Source organism: Plectrocnemia conspersa, unplaced genomic scaffold (genome assembly GCF_051122295.1).
Source record: "Plectrocnemia conspersa isolate PC_06_02 unplaced genomic scaffold, ASM5112229v1 ptg000014l, whole genome shotgun sequence".
In the NCBI taxonomy this organism is placed as follows: Eukaryota; Metazoa; Arthropoda; class Insecta; order Trichoptera; family Polycentropodidae; genus Plectrocnemia; species Plectrocnemia conspersa.
In genome coordinates this window covers 17592698-17611195 of record NW_028277178.1, presented here as the reverse complement: position 1 = coordinate 17611195, position 18498 = coordinate 17592698, and the positions used below count along the sequence as shown (strand labels likewise).

Below are 18498 nucleotides of genomic sequence, written 5' to 3'. Positions count from 1 at the left end.
TAAATGATTAATAAGTTTAAATATTTGTCGAGGATGTCAAAATAAACAAATAGTGAAATATATTTATTTTGTATTAACTTATAGACTAAAAATAATGACTTGAAACAGTGCAAATCAACTTAAAGTGACGCACATTTTAATAAAGTATTAGTCTGAAGGACGAAATTCTAAACGAAGAGATCCGCCGAAAAATGAACGTAATCGCCATAATAGAGACGATCTCTAATACAAAATGAGCATATGTTAACCTCTAAAAATATGGGGCAAGTATTTGAAGCACAGTGAATACTAATAACTTAAAGAAGGAAAAAATAAGCAATGCTGATGAACCTAAAATATAAACCTCATAGCAAGGATGTATGTATAAAAAAAGTAAAAACCGACCTCAAATAATGAATTTGAACTAAACTACAATTGTTTGAGATGTATATATATACTGGTTAATTTCAGGTATAAGTTCCTTAAACCATTTTTATACATACAAGAAATAAAAGGAGCGGAACATTGCCTTCAAAAGCACTTACTTTCTAGATAGTACTTTCACAATAAACATTATTATTCAAAGGGACAGATTGTAGTTCTCTGACGCAGCTGTTCAAATTTGTTTGCAAATTATTGTTGAATTTTTTTTTTTTAGAACGCTTAAAAAATAATAGACATGAGAAGAAATATTATATAAATTTACATAAGCAGTAAATTTAGGTATTCGATCTGAATTTTTAGGTCGAATACCTAAGGAAGACATAGAGAAACAATGAAAATCAACAACAGCACCAGCTGAATTACATAAATTAAATGTTTTCATAGATTTAATTATCAGTAATTTGACAACTAGATTTGATGCAGCAGATTTTGGTCACCGCCTTAGATTAGCTACCGTGGAACGACGCGAACGAAAAACATGTTGCTGTTTCACTAAAGACTGCTGGTAGTGATTAAGATATATACATACATATAAAACAATTACATCGATCGACTAAGCAAATGTCAAAGAAATTGTAACTGTCTAAAGATTTTGATGCACGATGTATTACCCATTTTGGATCGGCGTAAGAGGAGCAAGCAGATTATCTTGAAAACCTTTCAATATAATCTGGAATGAAGCCCGATGCTGTCGAGCGATTTGAGCTTATCGAAACCGTACTATATGTTGAAAACGTCGACTTCATTTATCGCTACTATGGAGAACCAGCTATATCGCGAGGTCAGATAGACTTCATTACGATCGAGAGCTATAGATGAATCATCATAAACCAAGAAAACATAGAGATAATACAAAAATAAAAAAACCTAAACTGAGATGTTTGTACAGAATTATGTGTTATTAACATTACATTTATGTTTCTTATTACCCTAGATTTTAAGATGAATCTATTGTGTTGGTATAATTATTAAAAAATATTTTTTAATTTATAATTATTTCCGTCTAGTTAATTTTCGATATCTAAAGTGGCAATTCAAGCACTAGCAGTAAAGCGCTAACTGAAAACTTTTCCCAATTACAGCAAAAGTTAATACCGAGCGCGCCCCGTCATCTGGTCGATTCGTTCATTAAAGTCGCTGACGAAATTATTAAAATATCTACACAAAATACAAAATTTTCGATACAAAAGTTCGGTTGGATTATTTTCGAGTTGAAATTTTCCGTGAAAACAAAGACCGCCGCCCCCCTTAGTTTGGAAGCCTTTGAACGCGTTTTGCATCGAGCGATAATTGGGCAAAAAATAAAATAAAACAGTATCAAAAGGCATCCCCGTCGAAAGAGAAGAGATATAACCGAGTTTTTCCTTTTGTGTCCAATTCCGGCTCACCTCCGCGAAAACATTATTAACTCCGAGTTTGTATATTATTTCGTGTGCTGCGTTCATTATTAAGAGGGGGTTGCCTTGGTATTATTGCACGGCATGAATTTTTATTTAGTCTCCTCTCGCAAACATTCAGCGTCTGCGTCGTCTTATTCATTCCGTTGTTAATTGGTGCGGATGCTTATGATGAAATTTTCGTAAGCACTCGAAAAACGCTCAAAGGGACCGAGTTAATGCAATTTAAAATGTACATAATAAGGAAGTGCTTAAGTTTCAATTGTTGTGAAACGTCTATAGAATGTTTCTATCGTAATCAAAATATATTATCTCAAGTTTTGTCTACGTTTGTGTGCTATGGCAATACAATCACTCGAGATATGCGTTTTTATAACGAATAATATAATATTAAATATTAAATTAAATTACCTGATAAAGACAAACACGCCTTTTCCCTTAATATGTTAAAAAATAATGTTAAATATAAGTTAAATAGAGTAATACTTTCATATCACGCAATAACATACTATTTATTCTATTACATTTTTTTATTTGTAAAGAGCTTATTTATTATTCTATGACTCATAATATTTATGGAACCTTAGAGAATTCTTTGTGTTTTATTTTATCTAGAAACACATAAAATATACAGTATATATATTAATTTAAATTATTTAAAATTAATATATGATATATCTACTTTTTGCCGTTTTTGGGATCATTACAGTAAATATTTTTAATGATTATTATATTTTATTGTACTCATTTCTTTTCAATAGAATCGTTTTGTTGTGAAAATAATATATTCTTATTTTTTATATCATTGATTATGACACACAAATTTTGTGGGATCCATCAGTGTTAATTTTCCACTGGTGGCAAGTACAAAACTTTTATTTAAAGGACCGTTAGACAAAACTTCATACAGAAGCGTTAAAAGCACCATAAATATTTTAGCTGCACTTTGCAAGAGCTTCATCCGTCATGCATCGGGGATTTGTGATTTTCTTCAAGTGCTATTGTATATATTAACAAAAAACAGCAGATTGGGATTCGAAACCACAATTTTGACGGTCGCGAAATTCAAAAACCTCAAAAATGAAAACAAATTCGGTGTGATAGCGAAAATTTAACGAGCATCTAATCCTAACCAAATATATAAAATCAGAAACCTAAGGCATTTATATTCACCTACTAATTGGAATTCGCTTCTGACAACATTGTCAATAATTTACACAAATGTTCCTAGATTTGACACATAAGAGTCCATCTGAACTCAAAGCCATGTAGATAACGCCAAGCAGCAGCTTCTCTCTTCACGTCAAACCTAATTCAGCTACGTCACTTAGCACCCGAGCGAGCGATAGGGAATGTTTCCAGTATATAGATAGGTAACCCTAAATGCATTGATGTTTTCACTTACATGGGATATATGGCACATACTGGCCAAACGTGAAGCTATTTGTTTGAAAGAATATTGAGTTTGTTATAAGAAAAGTGTATACAAGTATTTTTAAAGAGTATATTGTTTAGGCGTGCGACTTAAAACCTAAAATAGCTGGGTTATTATGCTACAATTATTAAACATAATGAATATTTTTTAAGCTTGAGTGGCTATTGTTCAATACTGGTGTTCTGCCAATTGTCAATAAGTTTTAAATCTAGCACACAATATTATAACAAATTAAATTTCAAATATTAAACTTTAGAAACCAATAAACGATTATGCTAATGACAGTGTATTAAATAAGATAATACAAATAAGCACCCATAAATAATTTAGAACTGTATATTTACTCAATATCAGCAGTGACAAAAGCATGCAAATCGAATACCGCTACTCAGGTCATTCAGAAAGTGCATTTTAATTTATGACTTCATAATTCTAGCTTTTGTAGCATTAACTGAAGAATTACTATGTATTGGTATTTTTTTACTAAAAAGTATATTTTAGTCAATCTATTATGGTTCACCATTTTAAAAAAATCATTAAAGTGAAAAGCAAAAATTGCTAGGGTGGGAGTTACAAATTTTTAAAATTCAAGTTGCTCACTAGATCAGTGATATAACTAATCTAATGAACAGAAGTGGCTTAGTATTAATGGATGTATAAAGAAAAATTCAAATATATAACCGATTAAACATATTTATAACTTCCCTACCAATTCAAATACGTGTACTACGCTATTCATACGGAAGTAGAACAATTATTTAATAGACAAAACCAACACCCATCCGAGGGTCATTTATTAGTGGCGCCGCACATTTTTTACTTCCGATTTCGTTTATAAATTATACGACAGTCGCAACGTACAATAGGGAATAAGCGCCGTGTAGTATGGGAATGCCGCGAATGTGGCGTGTCGTGCGGAAGTGTCCAATCCAGGCCAGGATGTACTCGTAAAACATTGTTTCCGGGCCGGGTTATATTTAACGACGAAACGGCGCCTCGTTAAACGGCCAACGTAGCTTCTTTCTTGTCCTTAACGAAGCGTTTGTATGTCCCACTCACTACCATAGTGCATACTCTTGAAGTGTCTCTTCCCATGACGCTCGTTAGCGGAATACCATTGACATATTTATCACTGGATATAGATGAATTATGAATAATCGCATATTAATTGATCTAGAGCGGAAACTGTATGAATGGTACATACTTGAAACAAAGTGATGCAAAATAATTACGTAGTTATTCATTCAAGTCTAATTAATATAAATCTTATATCTCTACATAAATATTATTTACAAGCTGTCGGTCCCTCACTGTCGTGAGATACCGCAGCAAGTGCTACTGTAAATCATATATCTCTATATAAATATATGTATTGATAAAGAATGTATTAAAAATATGATAAAACTCATCATATTGTTTTGTTAAGAGAGAAATCTACTACACTAATAACACGGATAACATGACTGACAAGTAAAATAAATATTTGAAAAGGTTTTTGCCATATTTCACACATTGGTCATGTTTTTTTTTAATTTATTCAGTTAGTATTATTATACTCAGAAATATAAACCATACTTTTATTTGCAAAATTAACCTAGTTTTAAGAACACACGATCTGAAAGGTTAGACACAGGTGAAAGGCAAAAAATGAAAACATACTATTTGATTTAAATAGAACTTTTTGTTATATATACAGAAGAATATCGGTAGTTACCACTACGATTTCTAATGATTAAAAAATTTTGGAATGTTCATAATCATAATCTTTAGGCGTTCACTGCATTTTTATTTATTAATTCTGACTCTTACAATATTTGATGCCAACGATTTAGTTAGACACACGTCCATACATTGAAAATTATCCACAACGTCATGCATTCATGTCACGTTTTAGCCATGCATAATTTCCCACCTGCTCTGTGTGCCATAATAGTTTTGTATAATCTGTTCTGAAACTAGCTTCACATTACAACCATGCGGCTTTGCATTGTCCTCCCATAAACAATTACTAGCATACATCATTCCAAAAAAGTGTCACGTTCCTAAAACAACGTAGGCACACATTGAGATTTCCTTTTTCAGATAAGAGCTGAATCTTTCTACGGGAAGAATTATCTGGCCCATCACTCAAAAGTTCAGAGGGCTCTAGGGTCGCTCGAGGGCAGGCGCGTTTTTCGGCAGATTGAAATTTCAGATGCAGCCTCCGAGTTCAACTTCTACTCGAGTGCTGAAATATTAGCTTCGCCGCCTCCACATTTCCCCCTACCGTTTGTTGGTAATCGTGAAATCCAATGCAAGAGCTCGTCCCGTCTATACGAGATAAAATTGATGAAGGAATCGACACTGGGGTCGAATGAAATATTCCCTTTAATAAAAATAAAAGAGGCCATTGCTTTTAATGACAGTACTTCTTAAAAATCTAATTAAATAAAAAAATATCTTTTGGAAAAAACTATGTATTCTATCCCATATACGTGTCTAAGCCAAACAATGCTCTATATATTATATTTTTATTTGCTAAATGGCCTTATATTATATTAATACTTTTTATATGATTACACATATTTTGCTAGGACTATACTGAATTTTTCCATAAATATTTTATACTATAAAAATATATGTAAATGATACAAAATCTATTATTGTATAGTATTTAAATAGCATGCAGTTTTCTTGTTGTCAAAATTTATGGTTAACACACAAGAGCCGTAAGAGTAAAATAAAATCTTTGTACAACAATTGAATAAGCACAGTAAAATAATTATAGCTATACGTCAAGTAAATTAAAATATAAAATATACATTTATTTAATATGTAAAATGTATATATTAAAAATACAATACAAATAATAACATACCCTTAAATTAAAGCAGTGAAAGATAACACTGATGGTTAAGCCCTTCATAGCTAATTTTGACTAAAATATTTAATGCATGTTTAATTAACGGTCATTTTTATCACAATTTATTTTCTTTTGTATTTTACAAAAATAATATCTTATTGTGTGATTTATATAGCAATAAGATAAAAACGTTGACTCTTATTTTACTTAGCTGGCGAACAATTTTTTGACAAAGACTAATAGTATAATCATTCTTAAGTTATTAATCCTCCATTCTAATTTTTTTTGACAGGCAAATGTTCAAAGAAGTTGAAACGAAATGTTTGCTAATCTTCATTTCTAGTGTCGGTCATAAAACCTTTATTGTCAAATAATGTTTTCGGAGTGTTAATCAAAAATACCTGTCCCATTTTTTACTACTTGTTTTGGATGCAGATTAATTTAAACGATTCACGTGTTAACAAATTCCATTTTTAATAAAAAAATAAGAACTCGTGATTTTGCAAATTATCGAAAACTATTTTAAGTATACTTAAACAACGTTGTTATAGGACTCTTAGAGGTAAGATTTTTTGCTAGAAATGGCCACGTATAACCCTTAATTCTTCGCTAAAATATACGCAAAAGACTGTTTTGAACAAGTTGTACTTAAGTAAGTTAATTAATAATATCATTAAATACTTGTTATATCCATTAGCAATGTGTGTTAATCTATCATTGGGCGCAAATAATTTGTAAAAACAAAATAATAGCCATTAAAATCATTTATTGTGTTACTACAATATTTTAATAATAAATAAAGATGTTCATAGATGTAAAACTAGAAATAGAGATAATTTAAGAATAGTTAGGAATAGAAAAGAATATTGTAGATAGGTTGGAAATTGTACAATAGTATTCCTTATACAATTAACAAAAATCAAAATGTAACGGGGTTTCTTTATGTGAATTAAGAAATAAATCTTCGTCCTTAAAAAAATATTTTTTTATGCTATGTTATTATTTATATTTTATTTTGACTTTATTTGTTTAGTGTATAAACAATTGGCTTAATACATTATCAAAATAAAAATATTATTACTACGATTCTATATTTCAGTTATATCAAAACATGCCTCCACCGATATCCAATAGTCTTGAAGACTAAATCAGCACACGTGTGTTCCAGAACTTTTATACATCTCCCTTATTGATTTTTTTTTTGAAATTTCTTCCATAAAACATATCCTTCATCACAAAAATAATAATTCAAATACTCTCAAGGTATGTTTTATAAGAACAATAATACATAAAATTGGACAGACTCAATAGACTAGTGGTGCAGATAAATAAAGGCGCATCATGAAAGTTAGCATGACAGATCAAGCAAATATGTATAAAAAAAATCGTTTTTTAGATATAAAAAAAAACAATTTTCAACGAGTGAGAAACAAATTGAATTTGGGCATTAAAACATATCTTATTTGTAAAATTACACATACCAATAAGAGAGGTAGAAAGAAAAGTACCTAGATATCTTAACTTACACACATGTATTTTAATACGTTCGTGCGAAGAAACTGGCTATGAAACACGCTTTTTATGAAGCCCTTCGCGATATTTCCAAATTACGCACGCTTCCAAATATTATATAAAACAATTCACAAAGAATATTTTTTTAGCGTGAAATGGAAAGGAACAAACGAAAATGAAATCGTGAATTCCACGTTGTCTCCGCGCGATAAGTGTACCCGAACGAGTAATTTAAAAATGTGTGTTCTTTGAAACCTCTTTGAATGCAAGATAACAAGAAAACGCTTGTGTCGATTCATATGAATAGATACAACATACATAATGTATTATGTGTAACATATCGGTCCACCCCTAGTTTGAAGCGAATTGAAAGAAAATAGTTTTAAGAGACTGGTAAGACAATAAACATTATATAATAGACTTTTAAACTAGCATGTTTTTTTTAAGTTAGCCGCTTTCTATGTTCAATATTTAATTATTGTCCTTACAAAAAAAAAGCAATTTGTATTCAATAAAAGTTTTATTGACATTCATAAATCCGCCCTTTGCTTTAGGCTTCAAACATTTCCAATCAATTTACTTTGTATACAATTTTTAAGTCCCCAATTAGTAGCAAAAATGTCAGTTGCAAACTTGCCATTAAATAAATGCCATTTTTAATAAAGTCGAAAATACAGCATTGTATGCCAAAGGTTGCGCCGTCGCATAAATATATTTTGCCACGGCTCGCACCTCCGCCGCTATGATTTACAGAATTTAATAATGCAGGACGTGAAGGGGTTATGAGTCATTATCAACTTTAATGAATTCTGAGCCACTGGGGCTCGCAGTGTATATAAACACGGATCGCAAAATGAAGTAAAAGCTTAAAAACCAAGAAGTAATATAATAAATCGTTAAAAAAAATATATTATATTAACAGTGAGATAACAAATCGTGAGAAATCCCGCGGGTTATTGTTTGTTGAAGGATACATAAGTAGAAGAAGCTGTATCGGAACGTGGCGTAAATAAGGGTATCCTCGAGACGGTCGTAAATTTTTCGTTCGATACAAAGTTAATTTTAGAAATCCAGATGAATTTAAACAGCACGTTTGCTAAAGTCGTATGTGTTGTTGGAACACGTTTGTTATACAGGTTGGTTCAAAACAACAAAGTATTATTTAAATATTGCTCATTAACTTTTACTAAGATCAGGTTTATTTTTTCAGTTCTATCAATAATATGATGCCATTTTATGGCCTTTTTATAGCCATAAAATGGCAAGTATTAAACTTAACCAAAATAAGATTAATTCGCCCCGGTTGCTATCATGGTTTGGAAGTTTGTTATTAAAACAAGCAGAGTGCCTTTTGTGTCCATTTTGTTTCGAACTGGAAAATAATCTTTTTCAGCTCTATAATATATTTCAAGACAACCAACGTATGATAAGATGCTACGCAACTTTACATAAGTTCCGATCGGTGTATTGAGATACTACGCAACTTTCTGAAAACGATACTCAACGAACTTGGAAATCCATATATGTGGTTACGCTCACACGTCAAGAAGATGAATGGTTTTGAGAGAACTGTTTCCAAAGTACTGGATTTCTCCCACTGTTTTATTTTCTAGGAATACCTGAAAGCTCAAGTCTACAAACATCGACCAAGAACTACTGATAAACTAAAAGCTTCTATACGCCAAGAAATTTCAGTACTACCGGCCGAGTAATGCGAAACTTGATTGCGAATAAATGATATTATTAATTAAATTCATATGAACATAATAATAAAATACTTAATTTAAGTAATAAACCATCACATTTTTAACACTTGCTTTTATTAACTCAGACGTTAAGGGGTCGATTAGATATGTTTATTATAAGGTTAGGTTAGGTTAGATAAGTGCTGCTAAATATTTAGAGATTTGTATGTAAAATCTTTGAGTTGTGTCGACACGACACTAATTATCTTTTTATTTACGAGAAACGAAAAAATATATTTATCAGCATAACGATGTCTGTAAATACCACATATTTTTTATACAATAGCAATTAACCAATAAAAGATGATATTGATTATATATTTTTACTGAAAGCAACTCTAAAACAATTTTTTTAGCTCCTTGTTGCTGAAAGTAAATAGAGAAATACCAGCGTATTAAGGAGCTGGATGGCACTGGCCATATGAGAGTCTTCTAGTGAAGACGCCCTGGTTCTAACGTGTATAAGAAGAGTCAATAGTCAGATACTTATACCATTCGTCTATTATTTGATAAGATGAATTACTAACAGTAGTTTAAAGAAATGCATAATGACATACAATTGTTTTTAAAAACTTAGCTAGTCAAAATGCAACGCTCCTAAAAACAGGGCAAGACAAAAAACGTATTTTAACTGAATATTCTCACAATATGAAAGTATCTCAAAATTCTTTTTATGTAAGTAAGTATTTGGTTCTTAGAAGATTCGCTATTCAAGAATGCTGCGAACTAAAGAAATGAAAGTGCTCCTTACAACAAAGTTAAGCAGATAGGAAGATTTTTCGCAGACGTAGTTTACGTATAGAAAGAGGACCTTCAATTGCTTTTAAAAGTGATTCCGAGATCTGCAATAAAAGATTTTTTTAGATAAACGCTTCTAAAGAGATTGGAGAAATATTTTAATGGTAGGTGAGATCGTAAACATATCATAATATAATAATTTTCGACATTAAAAGACAGATGGTTAAAGAAAGCCCATTTCCATAGAGATCTAAATCGCTTTGTAGTAAGAAAGATTCTCCCACAGATCGAATGCATCTAAGCAATATCAAATCATCAGCATTCATAAACAAAATAAATTTGTAACTACCGTCATTAATAAATAACATAAAAAGCAGAGTCCATGTTGAACATTTGAGGAACTTCCAAAAAAGTAAAATATTCTTTCGATAATAATCAGCTAGCATAAGTTACTAATTATATACGATCTCTAAAATGACTTAAGAGAAATCGAGTTAAGTCATCAGAACAAGCTATGTCTAATATTTTTTTTTAATAAACCCATGACAAACTAATTTTAAATCAGTATATACGATGAATACTTATATTCCCACATCATGGGATAGGGGACCCGACAAAGCCGCGCCGACTAAGCCGCCCCGACATAGCCGCGCAAGATAATCCCGCGCAATACAACCCCGACATTGCCGCAACGATAAAGCCACGCCGACATTTCCGCGCAAATCAAAATTATAAAATTTAATAAAATGAAAGAAAATGATTTTTTAATTCTAATTATTTTGTTTTGTAGACAGCTCTATCACTAGTGATTCGCTTTTTGAACAGTTAGTCATAGATTGGATGATGCTGGACAGTTACCAAATATACCGTAATGAAAATAAATCAATACAATATGATTAAAAAAGGGTTAGGTTGTTTGCTGCTACAGTGAAAGTCGGCGCGAGCGGTAGCGAGACGCCTCCCTTTTCCTATATATATTTGTAATTAATAATAAATAAAAACCATGTTATAAAATTAAGTTTGTTTAAACTTTGGGCGGCTATGACGGCGCGGGATTGTCGGGGTGCCCATGGGATATCGTGATTTGATAAAAAAAAACGTAAGTTAGTGACCCTAAGATTCGCGAGACAAAAAAGAAAAACGTACACCTAGTTAAAGATGATTAATTAGAATAATTTAGTATGAGCTAATAGCACTGCAACTTATTTATAATTTATAATGCACAATATGTCACTCATTTTATGAATATGTATGACTTTTGTGCATTTCTAAAGATCGTGGAATGATTAAATGATCAAAAATACGCTTTTGTGGAGCAGCAGGACTAATTTAAAATAGTTTAAAATCAGATTACCAAACAAATCAGGACCAGAAATACGTCCTATTTTAAAATTCTTAGTCATAAAAAGCGCCTGAAGATAAAATTCAATATTGAAGACTTCATATTACCAGTTTAAGTCATTAGAAATGTATCGAACAATAATAACACTTTTATGGTATGTATGTATTTGACTTCATAGTACAAGTATATATACTATATATGTATATGCCTTTAAGACATCAAACCAAAATTTGCCCTAGATGTATATTTGTTTTATTAGAAGGTATTAAAATGTTCACAACATGTTTCAAAAATTGTATATACATATATTATAGTGCGTTGTCCTACACCACAGTTAAAACTGTACATTTTAAAACATACACTCGTTTTAACATATTTATGATTAGGTACTCAATCGATGTTATAAAAAATATTATAAAGTTTTATTTTGCATTTCAATAAAAGTAAACTCGAACGTATTACCGCATCGATACAATTCGAATCACGTACATCATCCCAACGTATATTCGTCGATGACTTATCATGAAATATTCAGCAAATCCGCCGGCCGTAAATTCGTAAGGGTTGCCACTAACCATTCAATAAAATTGAAATATGTTAGGGGGTGCCAAACCCACCCCATCGGTATTCAAATGTGGGCCAAATGCGTTCCATCACGTGAGGCACCTGCGACCTCCGGATTCGAACCCGCCACCGCCGATTTAACTTTGTTTCTCGTCTCGCTCGCGGTTAATTAATAACGCTTTCGCACGAAACGTAACGAATTTGCCTTTGCGCCAGGTCCGGACTCGAAAGCTCTATCGAATGCTCAACATCTACGCCCTCAAAGCTCGGCGCGCGTGCATAATAAATATCGTTTTATTGTGAATTATTCAAACATTAATAACATGTAACGAAGAAAAAAACGTAGATTATAAATCTTAATAAATGTCTTTTCGCGTTTGCCAGAGAGCCGAATAATAAATCAAATTAAATAATAAATGTCATTTTTTTTCGTATTGTATGTAATTATCTTAATACTTGATCGTTTTTAAGTAATACAGATTCGACATAGACTGTTTTATCCGTGTAATATTTAATTTTTAATATAATATTAAGTTAGTATTCATTAGGCAAATAAATACGTATTGAAAACAGCGATATAAAAAATTAATATATTCTAAATAGATAATTTAATATTCTAGGGATACTTTAGAAGTAAAGATACACATTTTTTACTTAAATGACATAATACGCCAGTGGGTTTAAAATTGCCTTGGCTAATAATTATATGTATAGTAATGGCATAAGGAAATAGTATCAAGAGTTTAAAACAAAAAAAAACTGCGTTTATGGTACAGAAATAAATAAAAACCCATTTATTGCTACTAATCTAAGCAATAGAAACTAAAATAATGCAAGCGCAAGATTATAATTTTAGAATTATTAAACTTTTTTTAAAAAATATTTCAAGGAGTGTTTTTTTTTGATAGATATTATAATTCGAAAATTATGATTTCTCAAGAAATTATCTGATTTTTTTTAATAAAAACTACACAATTTATTTTTTTATTAAAAATTAAATTTCAACGAATATTTTTATATGTTTAACAACCACTGCATAAAAAGGGTGGGTCCGTGCTAGACGTTTTAAAATACGCATGCTTTAATAATTGAGGATATTATTACAATTTTAGTTAAATACATATTACATATAAAACAATAATAATTATTTTGTGAAAATAAGTGCTATTCTTTGCTTGTGCAAATAAGTAATATTTTTTTTATATAGCACAATATAAATTCATTCTAAGTCAATTACTTTTTAATTGCCTGAAGTATCGATGATTAGTTCACATCCAATTCTTATTGTGAAATCTATGAAATAAACCATTAATCCAGTGTTTAAAACTCATATTTTTTGAGCAAATCGGTTAATCTTTCTGCTAATTTTTATAATACATATTTATGGTTATGCAAAGCATAAATTTCATTATATTTTTACGGGTAAATATATTGAATAAAACCAAGCAAAAAATGTTTAGTTGTAACTTGTGAAATATTATGCAATGAACCTTTGAAAATATAATAAAATCATAATTAAACGAAAGGTACAGAAATTATTTTATGGTATTTTAATTAAGAAAATTAGCTTGGAAATGCATTACAAAAATTCAACAAAATGCAACGCAAACATAAATTGCAATTAATTATATGAGAGTCATACAAAAAGTAAATTGAATCAATTGAATGTATGTGCTTAAATCTGACATAAACCATAATGCTTTTTTTAATTATATAATATGTCTAATGGATTATACTTATTAATTATTATATTTTCTCTTCCAATTATCTTTCACGAAACTCAAGATTTCACATATATATATTTAAGTAATAAACTGAATTTGTACAATAATGCTAAAAATCTTTATTATTTGATAACTGCATATTTAAAAAAATATGGAACTGACTGAAAATTTATAATGATGTATACAAGTATATATTCTAATTTAATATATGTTTAATAATACTATAAGATTATAATTTCAAGTATCACTGAAATGTTTTTAGAATTTATGTATAAAATATACACTATCTTAAAAGATTTAAAATACAATACAATAAATACATGATTATTTATGAAATACTCTTAATTACTAAAATTATCTACATATATGTATTCTAATAGTGTTAAATCTAAATAAATCAATACATTCAATAATATGTATTTATAAAACTAGTATGTTATTAGATTTACTATTTTTTAAATATATTACTAATAAAGTTGTTAAATATTTATTATATTGAATAAATAACAATGAGATATTCTAATATATATAGTTTAAATTATAATCAATCAAATTATGTATCAAGACAATTTATTTTAATTAAAAAAAATAGATTATTAAGTGTTTAATCTTTAAAATCAATTAGAAATTCAGTTTTAATTATAGCTGATAATAATAATACTAAATAATAGAATAAAAATTATTTGTAATAATTTAAATTCAATACCAGCCATTAAGGCCACAGCTGCATAATATTAACTAGAAAATATGAGTAACATCTGCCATTATAAAGTGTTTCATTGTTTTGCTCGTGGGCTATTGTTTAATATTGATTTGGCTGTTATAAATAATATATAGCTAATGAAATAGATTTCGATGCAATTGTGCTCTTTTTTTAGAAAGAATATCACAATTGGACTGTAGATAATGCAGCGGAACATCGAAAGAAAAAATGACTACCCGCGTTGTTGTCATACACGAAGATTCTGTCTTTTGTTATTTTCATATATAATTCTACTACAAATATAAACAAGCACACATTAATAGTTTGACAAATATTCAAATGCCAAATAGCTGAAAAATAGGCAAACATATTTGAGTCTCTAACTACTATGCTTTTTTTAAATTTAACTTAAGTAATAAAATTAACATATTATATGTACATATATAAACACTTTTGAACTAATTTATAAATTATGTATATTTTATATACAGTATATATTCGAAAAGCTAAGCTGCTAAACGACTTTGACGACAAATAAATTACAAGATGTCTTAATTTATCTAGGCTACGTCCAGTTTCGAACTGTTCCAATAAATCTTATCGGCGGCGTTAAACTTTTGTCCCGTGATTTACGCGCTTCTTGTTATTTGCGTTTTCGTATCTACAAGCATACCCTAAAACATGTTTATATACATACATACATATATTTACCCTTCGCTTTTCGAGGAATTATCCCGTGAAAGTTTCGCCCCTCGGGGCCGTGTCAACCGGCAAACACCGGACAAAACATCCGCAATCGCAACAAAACGCGTCCGCTAATCTGGCGGTTTTTAACTTTCACTTTTCGGAAAGTTTTCGGCAAAAAGGCGTCGCGACGCTACGCCACGACGCGCCTCGACGCTGCGGAGGTCGCGCCGTCACTGCTTGGAACACATACCGAACCGACGCCGATTCAAATCTTCCCGAAGGGACCATTGCGCATGACGTTTTTGAAAGTCAAAGGTGAGGTTTGCAGTTGTATTTTAATGAAAATCGTAATCTATGGATGTTATGGCATGAATAAATTGGTTATACAAGGTGCGGGTTGACATCACTAGTCTCAAATGTGAAGTTAACATGCCTTATGACGCACGACGCACGAGTTAAGAAGAGACTCGACCGCGTCTAACTTTGCCTGCAACAAATTGTTAACTATTTGAAGGGTAAAAAAAATATTTAAATTCTTTCACTTAAGATAGCTTACTATATGAACATTTTCTAGAAAATTTTATATTTTATAAATGCACCATGAATTAATTTTGTTATATCTAAAAAATTTTGGGAGTCTAGATTTTATATAGCCAAAACTTGGCGGCACTTGTGTAACACTGGCGTGACGCGTTCGGACGCTCGTCCAAACTGCCAGTCGAGAGAAATAACCGTCACGCCAGTGTTACCCAAGTACCGCCAAGTTTTGGCCATAACAATTCTAGGCTCCCACAAAATATTAGTGTTAATTTAAAGAGGAAAACCTTAATGTTTCACTTAAAAATACATACTTTTTCCTAATAAAATTTACAACGATATTTTTTTATTATTACAAATCTAACTATTATACATAACTAAACTGGTTTAAAAAATAAAAATTAAAAAAGTAATGTTGCACACCTAAAATACATAAGCATTTTTTTGGCTTCTCATAGCTATCGCTAAAAACATCCTTGTGTTTGGCAAACTTATTGAGAAGCCGGATGGCCTATGCCAGAGAATTGTTTTTTATGGAAATCTAAGGCTCGAAGCAGAAATCACCGAGCGTTGATAGGTTGTCGACATCGTCCCTTGGCAACTTTAAAAAGTGACGTTTCGCCGAAAATACCGCAATGAAGCCATATATGAGGACACTACGAAGTAGCGTATTGTACAGAATGCGAATCGACAATAAATTATTAAAGTGACACGCGCTCCGCATAACGAAACCGAGCATTCTCGACACATTATCAAAAACTTTAGTGATGTGCATAGAAAATATCCATCTCTACTTAACCGTGATAAGTAATTCTGCTTAACACATCTATGCCTAATTTGTCAGAGAATTCCGCCGGGTTAGAGGATCTGGAAAATGTGATAATGTGACACTTGGCGATGCTGAAAGGTTGTCAATTGTTGATCGATCACCTCCAAGGTTTTTTTTAAGTCAATTTGATGTTATTATGCAAAACATTAAATTCCCCTTTTATATGTATATTAGAAAATAGACAATGGTTCAAAAATACATGAATTACACATGTTTGAATTACATTTATTTCAACTTTAACTTAACAGATAAAATATGTTACGTTTATTTTCGTACCTTAATTAGATGTTTTCATTTTCGTTCAAGTTTAATTAGAAGTTTTAAGTTGCCTTTTAAGAGGGTTGAGAAAATTAAACAAATAAAATAAAATGTTGTACTATGAACATATGTACACATTATGTATATATACATACAGACGTATTCATCCATTGGAATAAACATAAAAAGCAGAAAAAATGTCCTTTGAAAATTGTGCTGAATTTGCACATACAGGGGACCCCGTAAAAATTCAATCAACACTTTTCTGCGTCGAAAGGTATTTTTTCTTAAGAGAAAACTGTTTTCATCAAGGAAAAACAGCATTCGGCGACGCAATCTTATTTTGAATTACTTACGAAAGTGTCGAAAATATTTCGTACCTACCCTACGAAAGAACTGCTGTTAAGGCATATTTTTTTATTAAAAAAACATATAGAAAAATAAGTGTTTTATTTAGTGCTTTGAATAGTCAAAAGAATAAAATGGTATTGTGCTAAAAGAGTTGTTAAATATTTTATTATTGAGATAAAAATATACATTTAGTACCATAAAAATAATGAAATATGAGGTGTCTTTCAGCTTCTCTAAGGAATAACTTTTTATGCGTGAAAATAAATTGAATACGTATTGAAATAAACATTGGAAACATAGTCTGACACTTATATTTTAAAGAAATATATTTACTTACACCCGGTGTTACTCTTAAGTAAGCAACCGTAAAAAAATATTTTATTGTTTATTTTATTGATTACTAATCAGTTCAAAGTCGCAATGTGAAAAAGTGTATATAATAAATTTATTTTAAACCATATTTAACAACAAATTATTCTGGACATTGAAAAAAAATCTTTTCTATATACAATAGATAAATATATGTATTATACATATAGTAAATTTATAATTAAATTTTAATAACGACTTACTTCTCATAAGGTTTTCTGTATCTATTTATTAAAAGTAGTATAATTATAGTTGAACTATATATAAGAAATAAAAACTATATATTTACGAAAAGGGTAATTTATGTCAAATATATTAAAATTATACTATATGATGTGTTATATTTTTTGTTAGATACAAATATATATAGCGTTGTATTCGCTGAATCTTAAAAAAATATATCCTTTCGGAAAACACGACACTTTCTCGTAACAACACATGCAGCCGGCTTTTCCGGCTCCACTTTCGCTTTCGTTTCAGCTTTCACGCAATGCCATAAAACGACCTACCCCATGCCGTCTAAAAGGGAAGCTTAAAAAGCTCGGGGCGTCGCGGCGCTATTTACTCACTCGCACCGGATAAAACTTTAACCGAAAATATGCGAAAATTTTACACTGCATGCCCTTTAAAGCCTGTCGTTACTTTCAAGTGCGAATATATATACGTGGCTGTGTATGATATCATATTGTACATTTTCGGTACCGTCTGTTTTATGTAATAGTGTACGTTCACTTAGGATTATATCTTAAAACTTTATACGCGATAAGTACAAGGCCCTTATTAATATAAAATATTCGCATCGTCTAAAATGTTTAATAAATATTTAAATTTATTAGTATACGTACTTAAATATATTTTGAGATAAGTATATTCCTAACGTTCCCATTCTAAAAAAATCTTAACCTATTCTCAAACACTCAAACTCTTTAGTTTTTCATGCTAGACTAAAATAGGTCAATTGTTCTTGTTATCTATTTGAATAGCACTATTGGTGTCTAAATAAATTAAAACTATACAATCGCAGTGAAATTCAGTTTTAATA

The 18498-nt window shown here is 30.4% G+C and overlaps 1 protein-coding gene across 4 annotated transcripts in view; it reads right to left on the bottom strand.

Moving 5' to 3' along the window:
• The window catches only part of LOC148226413 (EGFR adapter protein-like), a 194947-nt gene that overhangs the window by 61942 nt on the left and 114507 nt on the right, over positions 1-18498 (bottom strand). The window contains exon 1 of one of the 4 annotated variants that reach the window (XM_088204279.1): positions 15137-15347. The exons of the other annotated variants lie outside the window; for them this stretch is intronic. The gene's annotated coding sequence lies outside the window, so the exon portion shown is untranslated. Of the gene's footprint in view, positions 1-15136; positions 15348-18498 lie in introns of those variants that run through there. 4 annotated transcript variants of the gene reach the window in all.